This window comes from Momordica charantia (genome assembly GCF_013281855.1).
Source record: "Momordica charantia cultivar OHB3-1 chromosome 9 unlocalized genomic scaffold, Mcharantia_2.0 BLBB01000009.1, whole genome shotgun sequence".
Classification (NCBI taxonomy): domain Eukaryota; kingdom Viridiplantae; phylum Streptophyta; class Magnoliopsida; order Cucurbitales; family Cucurbitaceae; genus Momordica; species Momordica charantia.
In genome coordinates, this window is record NW_028275167.1 from 19,399,127 (window position 1) to 19,413,226 (window position 14,100).

Below are 14,100 nucleotides of genomic sequence, written 5' to 3' on the forward strand. Positions count from 1 at the left end.
TAAAGTTTCAATAGAAGTTCGAAACTATTACTATTGATGAAGTTAATTTCTAGGACTTCTATAATATGCCACAAGGCATAACGGGGTCAGTGAATTCCCTTTAGGATACCTGTTAATCATAGTAGTTGTGTATGTCCATCCAATTTTTAATTTAGGATTGTTTTAAATCGTGATTATGAGAATATAGAAAAGGAATGAAATTGAATGATTATGATCTCAATTGTGCTAGAATTAATTCAAGTTCTTGGTCTTGGACGGGTTAAGCGTATAGATAGTGTACGTTCTAAAATGTTCTTTTTGGTTCCTGTACTTTCAACCTTAGTTGATTTTAGGTTCTGTACTTTTAAAAAGTGGCCGTTTTGGTCCATTAATTTTATTTTATTTTTATTACAATTTCAATACGACACTATACTCAATATATTTCTTGAAATGTATCAATAACTTTACATTAAAGGGTTTTCATGATGTGTAGGATTTATGTTAAAATTGTGCAAATAGGAACAAAACGAACAATTTAAAAATACATTAAAATGAACACTTTGAAGGTACACTAAACTAAAACTGAGGCTGAAAACAAAATAGTATTTAAAAAAAAAAAAAATAAAAGGCAGTTACAAAAATAACACAGCAGGATTATGAATTTTTATATATAGTATTAGGTTTAAAATTTTATAAAAATGACATACCACATGGTTTTCAAAATTGCGGTTCCCGCGTTCCTTTTGGAGCCAGACTTTGTTACCAGAGCACTGAAAGAAACGGCGCCGCCTTATTGAGAAAGGAAATAACAATCAAAAGGTGTGTGCATGACTGGCAACGGACACGATCGAGTCGGGTACCTGCGGGGATCGGGTCCTGAAGGTATTTTTGCCATCCCTACTTGGTCTGGGAGGTGCTCACGTGCGACCTATTTCACTTGTGGGCTCCAACTTTTCTTTCCTTGATTCTCTTTTTTGTTCTTCAAAATATATCAATTTGATCGAATCTTTGATTGTCCATTAAGAAAATAATCAAGTTTAGACTGATCATATCGAACGAAGGAACTTGCAAAATAGTGTTGGTACTTTGACACTCTAGTTATCAGAGAATATAATATTTGTACCTTGTTTGAGATGTGAGGATATATATTTGTAGAGGTGAGCTTCCAATAGTGCTTCGGCGGCTCTTTGATTTTCCAAGAATTGTGGTGCCTTGTTGGAGATTGTGTCTGGCACTTTGCTCCTACAGGTGCTCTTCAAGGCCGGTTTGTGCTGCTCGAAGGTCAGTTTGGCTTGACTTGTCGAGCTGTTTGGAGTCGTCCGAATGATGAGATTCATCTAGTTCTTCTCTTCATCGTGAAGAGTAATGATCTCATATGTTGACACATGGCAAATGGTAATTCACCTCCAACAAAATTACAAATTTAATCAACATATTTTAGACATATTTTCAATTTGGTCTGTCTGTAATTTTAAAAGCTTCCATTTGATCTGAGTTGTAGTTTCAATACTGTTTTTACAGTTTAGTTCATGCTCACAAATCATCATTGTTATTGTATAACAAAATTGTTATTTTCTAGTTGGTTATCTCACAGTGTTAAAGTTTTAAAGCATATTAAAATAAAAATAAATAAATAAATAAGAGTTGTTTTGGTGGATAAAAGACCTTTCAAAATAATTTTTTTTAGGTTTAACCAAACCATATAAAGAAGATATTGAAACTAAGTCTACGTCATTGGAATTAAATTGAAACTTTTAATAGAGATAGAATTGAAACTATGCTCAAATTATAGGTTTTGTAATTTAGCATTTTTTTTTTGTTTTTGGTCTAGTAGTCTAATGTTTGGATTTTTGTTTATAAGTTTTACTCATATTTTTAAAATGGTTTGAAAGATATATGTTTTTTTTATGCTTATTTTATAATTTTAAAGGTACTTTTTAAAACAAATAGTTTCAACTTTTTATTTTGTAATTTAACTAAGATCTACAACAGTTTAAAAGATTAAAAATAATCTTAAAAATAATATTTTGGTAACAATTTAATTAAGTTTGTAAAAATTAATTAATTCAAATTCGAATTAGTTTTATGTTCATGTTTGTTTTTGTCTTTATTAGTTAAAACTTTATATGTTTGTCTCTAGAGTAATGCACTAAGAAACTATGTGTTTTAAAAATTCTATTGCTATGTTTAGGAGATGTTTTTTGTAAAATTATTTTTTAAAATAGTAAATAAAAAGACAAAATAATTACCTAATGGCACCGAACGTTATACAATTGCCCCATATAATTCAACCTCCTCAGTGAAAAAAATAATAATAATAATTCAACCTCTTCCACCAAATTATTATTATTATTTTGCAAAGTTGTTTTGATATATATAATTGAGATTTCTCTCCACCTGGATATTTTTTTAATAATGTTTTTTATTAAATTTATTCCAAAAATATATCACCTACCAAATTATTTCGTTTAGAAAATAGTTGGTCGTCTCTAAGAGACGACCTATGAATAGGCAACAGCAAATCATCTCTTCAAGAGACGACATGCAGACATGACGCTCGATTAATGTCACGTCTGATTTTTTGAAAAACATTAAAACATGGTAGAAAAGATCAAGTAGGTGCGCTTTTTCGTGGTTCGTCTCTAAGGAAAGAAAAAAGTGATTATGGTATATTATATAAAGCAGCATAATTTTTAATTAAAGTACGCTGGCGTAGTGGACAAACCACAAACCATCAATTCTAATTCTAAGAGCATTAGTATTAGTTCAATTTCTATCATTGGCAAAATTTAAATTTACATTTTAATTTTTTTTCCTTTTTAATTTTAGAAATAAGCAATTTTCTTTTTTTTTTTTTTTTTTTGAGAAATATAGTCAACTTACCGCTCCTACTTATTATTATTATTATTAAATATAATTTTTTACTCATTTAAAATATAATCTATTATATATATAATAGAAAATTATAATAATTAATATATATACTTATTATTATTAACTATAATTTTTTATTCCTTTAAAAATATAATTTATTATATATATATAATGAAAAAATTATAGTAATTATATATATACTTATACTTATAATTAATATTATTATTTTATTTTTAAACGAAGAATAATAATAACAACAATAAAATAATCTTATTTAAACTTTCTACAAATAATAATTTATTAAAATAATAATAATAATAATAAATTAAAAAATAAAATATTATTGTATAATATATATACCAAAGTTTGTTTTGGTATAGTCGATCTGTACTCACTTTATATACCAAACTTTCCACGCACTCAAACCGACAAAGAGAAAAAAGAAAACTGCACCACAATCCACCATACCCCTAATTGATATCTAGTACAAAATCCTATTTTTTAATATATAATATATAATATATAATAATATTTATTTTTTCCTTAAAAGTCCAAATCATCCCTTAAAGAAACTACCATAAATTGCGTGCTAATCTATGACATATGACGACTATATCTTGATTTTTTTTAAAAAAATCAGACGTGGTGCCAATAAAGCGTCAGGTTCTTATGGTCGTCTCAGAGACGACCAACTACTAAAAATGGCATGATCATATCTTGAGGGACGATCAAGTGGGTGAATAATTTCAAAAGCTTTATTTTTAGAATAAGTTTCAAAAGAAACCTTTTTTTTCTTTACTTTTATTTAATGCATCACTATTTTAAAAATAAGTTTAAATAAAACATTACTTAAAAAAAATTAATTATCAATACTTATAGATTTTTTTTAATTGTAATTCATACTAGAATTGGAAGAGTCGAAGAATTTCAAAAACTTTTATAATTTTTTATTCTCTACTATTATAAAAATAGGCTTTCTTCCACCATTTTTTCCAACTTTTCACTACTTCTCTATTTTTAGTTCTCTCAAAACATCTCCCAAAGATTATTCAATCTCGAAAACATCTCAAGATGTTGGTGGCATATTCATCAAGTTGTAAATGATGCACGTGCCAAATCTATATATCTCGAATACCAGACTTGCGACATTATCGTTCTACAATTTTATGAAGTTGGATGTACCTAAAAGATGAGTGAATAGTTGGGATTTGATTTTTTTTGTTACTACTTTAATGAAAAAGAGTTCTTCCCCATTGTTCCACTCACAATATGAGCCCTGTTTTATTTTGTCTATTTTTATTCTCTCATTTCCTTCATTTTTCCAGTATCCATAAGCTCAAAAGCAATTTAAGATGATGTGTGCAAGAGAATATGATACATGAGTCCATCTATATTATGAATTATAGATTTCAAATGTTACAATTTGATTTCGAAGCTAGGTATGTTTATCTTGAAATAATAAGATACTAATCTTAAAATAGGGGATACGGTGAAATCGGCAGACGCTACGAATTTAGTTGGATTGAGTCTTGATATAGAAACTAAGTGATAACTTTAAAATTCATTGAAAACTTGAAATTAAAAACGGACAAAATACTGAACCAAATCCTTAATAGAAAACCATGTATATATATGCTTATTTATTTATTTATGAAATTTGCATAGATACACATTTTAACTTTTTTTTCTTTATTTATTATTGTTTTTCTTTTAAGATATATTTTTTAATAAAATTAATTAAGTGAAAAATACTTCCTACAATGCATGTGGTAGCACAGTAGTATGCCCAAAAGCTCACATCCTATCTTTATCAAAAAAAAAAAAAAAATAATAATAATAAAAGCTCACCTCCTATCAAATTTAACTATGAATTTCTCTTTCAATTTCAAATTTAAGAAGTAGAGAAATAAATAAAGAAAACTCGTTGACATTTTTTCAGTCTCAGATAAAGTCTCACATTTGTAATGTTATATTCTATTAGAAAATATATATGTTAATTTTTTAAGGAAAAAAAGTGTTTTATTTCGTTAACATTACATTATAAATGAATATATAGGAGTCAATTTGAATATAGTTCCTTAAAAAAAAAACTTGAATATAGTTCCATTGGTTTATATATATATATATATTTTAGTATCATATGTCGAGGTGAGAATTCAAACTCTCAACCTCTTCGTTGGAGATATATATCAATTACCAACAGCGATGTTCGCTTTAGTCTCATATCATCGATATTTAGTATTAGAGCTTTTTCAAATAAATAATTTTCAACAATCAAAACTACGTGGATCTACCCAAATACACCGGGGAAAACATCATTTAGCACATGAAATATTTTATACCAATTAAAGTGATGTCCTTTAATATGTAGATTTGATTAGTTTTTTTTTTCTTTTACTTTCTTTCTTTTTTAAAATATTGTCGTTTAGTTTGTTGGGGAACACCCCTCCGACTAATTAACGTGTCAATTTGCATAATAAAAAACTAAAACATGGTCAATTATTAATTAGCATAGGAAAATTGAAGTACGTGAAATTTGGAATGTTTTTCTCTTGCCCTTCTCATTGATTCAAAAATGAAATATACAAATTTATCTGACCCAAATAAGGAAACAAATAAGGAAACAGAATCACAAAAAAATATATAGCAAATACAATAATAAACAATTGAAAATCGTATTACCCCTCAAGTGGGAGCATGCAAGTCGTAAATGTCCAACTTGCCAAGAAGAAGATCAAATTGCTTCTTTCCCAATGCTTTAGTAAAAATATCTGCTAATTGTATTATGGTGGAACATATGATGGGGCAATTAGACCTTCTTTGATAGTATCTCGAACAAAATGACAATCAACTTCGATGTGCTTGGTGCGTTCGTGGAAAACTGGATTTTGCGCTATGTGCAATGCAGACTGACTATCACAAAAAATGGATATTGCCTTTGGATGATGCACTCCTAAACTCAGAAGAAGACCCTTCAACCATTTCAGTTCACATGTGATGGAGGCCATGGAATAATATTCTGCCTCAGCAGAAGAGCGAACAACCGTATGTTGTTTCTTAGTCTTCCATGAAATTGGTGAGTTTCCCAAATAAACAAACCAACCAGTGAGTGATCGTTGGGTAAGAGGACAAGCCGCCCAATCCGAATCACACCAGCCTGTCAAAGACAAATCACTATCGGAACGTAACAAAATGCTTTGACCCGGAGATTTTTTTAAATAATGCACTACACGTAAAGCAACACCCCAATGATCTTGTTTTGGTTCCTGTATGAACTGAGATAGAATATGAACCGAGTAAGCTAAGTCAGGACGAGTGACAGCCAAATAAATTAGACATCCAACTAAGCGTCGATAAGACTCCGGATATGATAGCAAAGATCCAGTGGCACGTGCCAACTAATGATTCTGTTTGAGAGGAAACGATACCGGTTTGGAGCCCAACAAACCAACTTTTGAGATGATATCAAGGGCATATTTTCGTTGACATAAGTGTAGGCCTGAGTTATTTCTAGTCAACTCTATGCCAGGAAAATATTTAAGAACACCAAGATCCTTCATATGAAAACACCTGCTCATATATGCCTTTAAACACGCAACCGCAATGAAATCATTTCCAGAAATGATCAAATCATCAACATATAGAAGTATATTGAGCTGTACGAGGCATTTAGTGTATGTGAATAAAGAATAATCCAAGCAAGATTGTAGAAAACCATACCCCTTTAAAGCTGTCGCAAGCTTGGCAAACCAACACCGAGGAGCCTAACGTAAACCATGACTTTCGTAGACGACAAACTAAAGTCGAGTCACTGGATGTAAAACCTGGAGGAAGTTTCATATACAACTCCTCATCCAAATCACCATGGAGAAAAGCATTGTGTACATTCATTTGATGTAACTCCCAATTCTTAGATGCTGCAACGGCAAGAAAAGTTCGAACCGTCACCATCTTTGCTACTGGAGCAAACGTCTCGTTGTAGTCAATTCCTTCAACTTGGTGATTACCAAGGAAAACTAGACGGGCTTTCAAGCGCTCAATGCTACCATCAGAATTGTACTTAATTTTGTACACCCATTTACTACCAAGAGCTTTCTTTCCTGGCGGTAATTTCTCCATCGTCCAAGTACCATTGTCTTCCAAAGCACTAATTTCTTGTTGCATAGCAGTACGCCATCTAGCATCCGTTACGACTTCTTTGAAGAATCGTGGTTCAACACCTGCAGTTATAGCTGCAAGAAAATCTCGATGTGGTGCATTAAATCTGTCACAACTAACATAATGTGCTATAGGGAAGGAGTTACCTGAGGAAGGATGATGGCGTTGATCAGATGGAGGAGGAGATGAACTTTTATGAGTAACTGTATGTATCACGTAATCTTGCAATTTAACTGATGGTACTTTCTTTCTACATCCACGACCCAATTGCTCCTCACCAACCTGCTCACCAATATGTTCTTCACCAACCCCCTCGTCGATATTTGCCGTCCCAGCCCCTTCGTCGGTGGTGGAGGAAGTGGCAGAGGTCGATGGAAAATCAGTGTCGGTCTCACATAATATCTCTTCAGTCCCTATATCTTCAAGAACACCTGAGTAAAATCATCACTGTCTACGGGATTGTCAATACAAGACTTTGGAATAGTCAAGAAAGGAAAAACGTTTTCATAGAACTTGACATCCCGTGACACAAAAAATTCCTTTCTTTCAAGGTCAAATAAACTCTAGCCTTTCTTGCCAAATGGATAACCAACAAAAAAACATTTGCGACTACGACTAGCAAACTTGTCACCTTTAGTGTTTTGGTTATGAGCAAAAGCTAAACAGCCAATGATACGTAAATTGTCAAACGAAGGAGCACAACCATAAAACTTCATACGGAGTTTTGTCTGAAATAGCACTAGATGGAGTCCTATTTATGAGATGAGCAGCAGCCAAAACACACTCACCCCAAAAATAAATCGGTAATCCTCCCTGAAAACGTAAGGCACGAGCAACATTCAAAATATGTCAGTGTTTCCGTTCGACGCGACCATTCTGTTGAGGTGTACCCACACACGAGGTCTGAAAGACAATTCCACTATGTGCAAAATAATTTTTCAAGCAGTTGAACTCTGTTCCATTATCACTACGAACAATTTTCACCTTTTAAGAAAATTGACGTTCAATCATAGCAATAAAAGACATAAACATCGAAAAGACTTCTCTTTTATAGATCATCAAGTAAACGCACACAGCTCAAGAATAATCATCAACAAGAGTTAAAAAATAACGTGCACCACAAGAAGAAAGTTCATTACACGGGCCCCATACATCACAGTGAAGTAACTCAAATATCTGAGTGGATTTATTTTTACTGGAAGAAAAAATACTACGAGAATATTTAGCCCGATGACAGACTTCACACCCTTTATCCAACTGAAAGAAAAGGAAGCAACTTCACTACGGAAGGATGACCCAACCGATGATGCCACAACTCCAAAGACTTTAAACTAGAAACTGAAACGGCTTGCACTGTTAAACTTCGTCGCAGATAATAAAGTCCATCTCTTCGCTCACCCGTGCTAATCACCTTCCTCTAACGTTGGTCCTGTATAGCACATGAGTTAGAATCAAATTGAACTAAATAATGAAGCTCATCACTCAATTGTGAAACCGATATTAAATTGCACTATAATTGAGGAACAAAGAGAACATTATCAAGTATGATAGAGTCGGTCAGTTTCACAATGCCTGTTTTAGTAGCAACTACAGTTTGTCCATTTGGGAGACCCACAGGGCAAGAAGAAACCACGTGAACATCCAATAGACAAGAATCATTACCGGTAACATGATGAGAGGTATCAATAATCCAATAAGCAATGTTATACTTATCGTGCAACCGGTTGGAAGAAGGAGTACCAAACGCAACTGTTACGGCTGCTCACTGTTCAGCCGTAAATTCTAGAGGGGTTGACATAACAGGTGATGTACTGTTGAGGGTCGTCAGTGGCAATAGCATTTGCGCGCGCTGTGGAGCGTCCACGGTTGTTCGAAGCTTTGTGGAATGTTGCTTTACCTTTCAAATGTCCTTTGCTATCGGATGAAGACCCATACCTCTCCAAGTACCAATCTGGAGTGCCATGTAAAACAAAACATGTACTACAGGAATGTCCTGATTTGTGACTGTAAGTACAAGTCAAGACCGCGTTTTCTGCTCGATCCAATCGTGTCTTTTGCCTATTATCCGTAAGCACAGCAAAACCAACCACCTCAGGTTTCTCATCGTTGTTTGATCCGAGTTGAGTAATTCCTCTAACCCGTTCATTTTGAGCCACTTGCTGAAATGCCCGATTTAATGATGGAAGAGGATCTCATGACAGAAGAGTAGTCCTCAATTGACCATAATAATCAAAACACAAACCAAGTAAAAATTGATGAAGTCTATCATCAGAGCGTCGTTTCTCATGTAGTTTTCCAACCTGACAAGTACAATTTCCACACTCGCAAGAAATCAGGGGCTCATGTTTATCTAACTCATCCCACAAGACATTCAATTTACTAAAGTAGACAACAACATACATATTTTTGCTCTGTTCACAACGGCTAATATTTCCCTTAAGTTGGTAAATATGAGGACCATTGACAACAGAGAATCGTTCGTTCAAATCATCCCATAACAACTTGGCATTATTATAATTAGATAGCATAGAACGTACCTCAGGATCGATTGTATTGATGAGCCATGAAACTAGCATACAATGAATTGTGACCCAATTATCATTTGTCCAGGGCGGAACAACCCTAGTGATGGTTCGTTAAGAAAACCAAATTTTCGTCGAGATGAAAGAGCAACTCGGATTGCATGAGACCATTCGTCAAAATTATCAAGCTTTAGACGAATTGGAGTTATGAAATCACCGGGACGATCTTGTGGTCCTAGGTAAAACGGTGAATTTGTATCAATTTTTGTGGCAACTCATAGTTTTTGCTAATGGAGTTTTTTCTTCCTCTGTCAGAGCCCGATAAAAAAAAAGTCCATGAAAAAAACAAATACAACGAAAAACACTGCTTTTGTACTGAACCGAATCGAACCAGTGAGGTGAACCAGACCGAACCACTGTATTGAACCGAACCGTAAAAATGAACCAGGCCGAACCAGAAGCTTGAACCGCACTAAAACCAAATCTGCAGCAGTGCCCAAAATTCGTGAAATCTGCACAGCAATGAAACCATCCGAAACGTTCAACAACCGGAGTCAAAGATTCTGTTTCAATGTATAACAAATATTGATTCTGTTTCAATATGTAACAAATATTGATTCTATTTCAATATTTCATGTTCAACCACGAACAGACAACGGTCACCACGAACACACGTCAAACGACGACAAGAAAAAAAACTGCTAACTTAATCTTCAATCTTCGTACGATTGAGACCAAGAGTAATCGGCGAGCGGCGATCAATCGAGCGGCGCAAATCGGTGCAGCAGCGGACGCAGGCGGGCCAACGACCAATCTGATGGACGTGAGATTGCAGTGGCACCTATAAAAAAAACCTAGAGCTCTGATACATGAGAAATTTGGAATGTTTTTGGGAAAATCGGATAAAAAAACATTTTCCACGCCCAATTTTATTTTTTAATCACCTTTTTCAAAATAAAATTTTCTTGGCATTACGTATTTACCCTCCTACTTTTCCTCTTTTATCTCATTCTTCACTTTTCTCTCTCTTCCCTGCCTTATGTTCTCTCTCTCCCCTCCGTTCTCCCCTTCCTTCTCTCACAGATTATTTTTGCAATTTCCCATTTGTAAATAAAAAATTAAATTTGTAAACATAAAGATAATCAGTGTATTATTTCGAAAATCCTTTCTTCTCGGTGGATCCAGTACCTTTCTTTTCGGCGGGAGAGATTTGATCGTCTTTTATCACCGATTTCCATAGTCGGAATCCCCTTCTTCTTGGAAATTCTCGATCTCGCTCTCCCTCTCTCGCTGAAATTCTCGATCTCGCTCTCCTCTCTTGCTGAAATTCTCGCTCTCGCTCTCGTCAGATCTCTCGCCCTCTCGCTCTCCCTCTCGCCCTCTCGCCGAATTTTTAACAAATCTATCTCTTTTATTATCTCTCTGTTTTCAAATTTTTTATTTACAAATTGTTGGTAATTAAATTGAAAAAAAAAATCTAAAGACAAATGGGTCTTCGATTTTGGAGAAAGTGAAAAACGAGATAAGGGAGGAATAGTTGAGGAAGGGTAAATACATAATTTCACCCAAAGCTGACATCACCAATGTTTGGGAAACACTTATTCATCGGATTTCCCCAATGTTTTTCTCATTGATTCAAAACTGATATATACAAATTTATCCAAGACTCAAATAAGGAAACATAATAAAAAAAAACAAATACAATAATAAACAATAGAAAATCGTATCAAAATACGAATTGAATTACATATTAACTCTAATTTATCAACATTTGGCACATCATTAATGGATGTATTATTTATTCTATGAGTTCTATCTCATTATTTAACGTAAATAATGTAACAAATATATAAATGAGAGTATTATGAAAAAATTTAAATACTATTCCAATTTCTAGTACTATAAATTTTCTCAAAATGAGCACCAACCCACCACTAAACTTTGGTACTTGATTGGTTCTTTGGTTTTCTAATTTCACACACAAAAGTTAACCTTGAAACTATACATTCTCATCTTTCAAATTTTACGTAACAATAATTACCTTTGAGATGAAAACAATGAGGTTCAGTATGCACTATAGGATATATTTACTTAAATTACAAATTTGGTCTCTTAAAAATTGTGTCTAATATTAGATCTGATATGTATCTAAACTTTGAAAGGTGTCTAAAAATTTTTCAAACTTTTAATTTTCTATCCAATAGATCCCCACGTTTAAGAAATTTCTAATAACTCAATGATTTATTATAAAAAATTAAGAACAATTTATGAACTCATTATATACAAAATTGAAAGTTCTTTAAAGAACCTATTAGATACGATGTAAAGACCCGAATTCTCGATACGTTTAACGTGGTAACGGTCCTATAATGCTTCCTAAACCCTCCTAGTTAAGGTAACGTAAAATGTAATGTCCTCATAATGCAACCTGAAATATGGAGGTATGCAATAATGTAATGTCCAAAAGAAAATAATGCCCGCCTCAGTGGCTAGGAATCCAATCAAAAGAAAATAATCGTTTTGTCTAGTAATCCAAAATACACCAGTAATTCGAATAGTATTAATATCCGCAAAACAATAATCCTCCTAAGATGCGGGAATAAAAAAAAAGAAAATGTCCCGTGAGTTAACCCAAAGTCTAGTTTTTTTCCCTAGCCATAAGTTTTTAACACCGCTCGCAATGCACGACATTATCCACTATCCTAATCAACACAGCTAGTGATCCCTCCTCGGTCAAACCTCCTCCACGTCATCACCACGGTCGGCCCTGTTCACACCTGAAACAAATAAGGTAGGGGGCTGGTGCGTACATAACATACTCCATAAGTAGCCCTCCCTAACTAAACACAACGACATGCTCGTAATCATAACCACATCAAAACAATAGCAGAAACAACAGATAGGCAGCAAGGGATAATAACGGTAGATTAACCTTACCATACAAGCAGCCTAACGCCGGGATTTCCGGGACTCCAACCACACGACTCACTAGCCCCTGCCCCACTTGAACTAGCACTCGCTCTACCCCCTATGTTGGTACTCCAAGTCTAACTCTTCGAGGCGTAACGGCTCTTGACATTTATCCCCAAGATACCGACCTCCCTCTACCACGTTTGGTGTTCGACCTTGCCATTTATCCCCAAGGTCTTGAACTGTTACTCATAAGCATCACTTTATGTTAGTCCTCTAAGTCTAACTCTTCGAGTTGTATTGGCCCTTGACATTTATCCCCAAAACCCCAATACTTCTCTACAGAAACTTAACGTTCGGCCTTGCCATTTATCCCCAAGGCCTTGAACTGTGCACCAGTCCTTGACATTTATCCCCAAGACCCCAATACTCCTATATAGAAACTTGAGATTCGGCCTTGCCATTTATCCCCAAGGCATCCACTCAAGGCTTTGCGTAAACAAGCGACTAGTATGCAATTTCCCTTCAGACGACCCACAGGTTAACGAACCACTAACCGATCCCATCACTCTTGACAATTTCCACTAATCCTCCCAAGACAACCTATAAGCATGTCTTCCACATTTCAATTCACAGCACAATTTACCAGCATGCTTTTCATTATACCAAACAAAACACTAACACAACAGCTTCCAACCAAAAAAAAAACAAAACAAATAAAAAGAAACTATATAACAGGCTATCAGCACGTGTATTTCATCTTCGACCTGTTCATAAACGTCATAGGCCAATTACTCCCAACCACAATAAACAGAAAAGACCAATCCCCTCCAACGATAATAAACCATGCATTTTTATAATGACTAACAATAAAAATAGTAACACGAAACTCGATACTATCATTAGAAGCCCTCAAAACCAAGACTAACAATTCCTACATGCACGAAATTAATTATTTTAACTAAAAGTCAGCACAAAGCTACTCCGTTAACACTAAATAACGCACGCACACGCCCCCTGGTGCTACTTACACACTGCTATGCTCCTATATCTTGCGTCAATTCACCACCTAATCAACAATAGACAAACGAAATAATTAATACAAATTTTCACAAATTTTCTAGCCATCTAAATTCATTATAAGAGATCTTGCAATGTCCATTACCGCAAAAATCGACTTCGTCTAGGTGCGGGTAACTCAGGCCTAACCCGAATAAATGTGGGTTGCGTATATCGAGCCTCTAATGGTTATGGGTAGGGCCGAAATCGGAAACTGCTGCTGTCCGAACTATTTTATCAGTAAAAAAACTCACCAAATCGATACTCACGACACTGTGTGCAGCAAGGACCCGCGCCACGACTTTTGACCACCAAGGGAGACCGAACCCGCTCGCGAGGGAAGGGCTTCGCCGCCGGGAAACACCCCGAAGACAGCACCCACGCGCAACCGCCGCCGCCTGCTGCTGCCCGACGCCCGCGCACGCCTGCTGCTGCCGAAATCCGCGCGTCTGTTGCTGCCCGACGCCCGCGCACGCTTGCTGCAGGAATCCACGCGCCCGTTGCTGCCCGACGCTGCGCACCGCTGCTGCCTGGAGTCGCATGCCGCCGCTGCCTGCCGCGCCGTCTGCTGCTGTCAACCAGAGAAGGTGAGCCGCTG

General features: G+C 35.1%; 1 long non-coding RNA gene across 3 annotated transcripts; it reads right to left on the reverse strand.

Moving 5' to 3' along the window:
- Positions 1 to 8,036: 8,036 nt before the first annotated feature.
- LOC111014127 (uncharacterized) lies at positions 8,037 to 11,182 on the reverse strand. 3 transcript variants are annotated; one of them, XR_002601803.2, is made up of 3 exons: positions 10,722 to 11,126; positions 8,674 to 10,387; positions 8,037 to 8,440 (listed from the first exon to the last, which is right to left on the reverse strand). It is a non-coding gene; the product is annotated as an uncharacterized LOC111014127 (long non-coding RNA). The 3 variants fall into 3 exon arrangements; XR_002601802.2 differs by having other exon boundaries at positions 8,037 to 9,311; positions 9,549 to 10,387; positions 10,722 to 11,122; XR_002601801.2 differs by having other exon boundaries at positions 8,037 to 10,387; positions 10,722 to 11,182.
- Between the last annotated feature and the right edge of the window lie 2,918 nt (positions 11,183 to 14,100).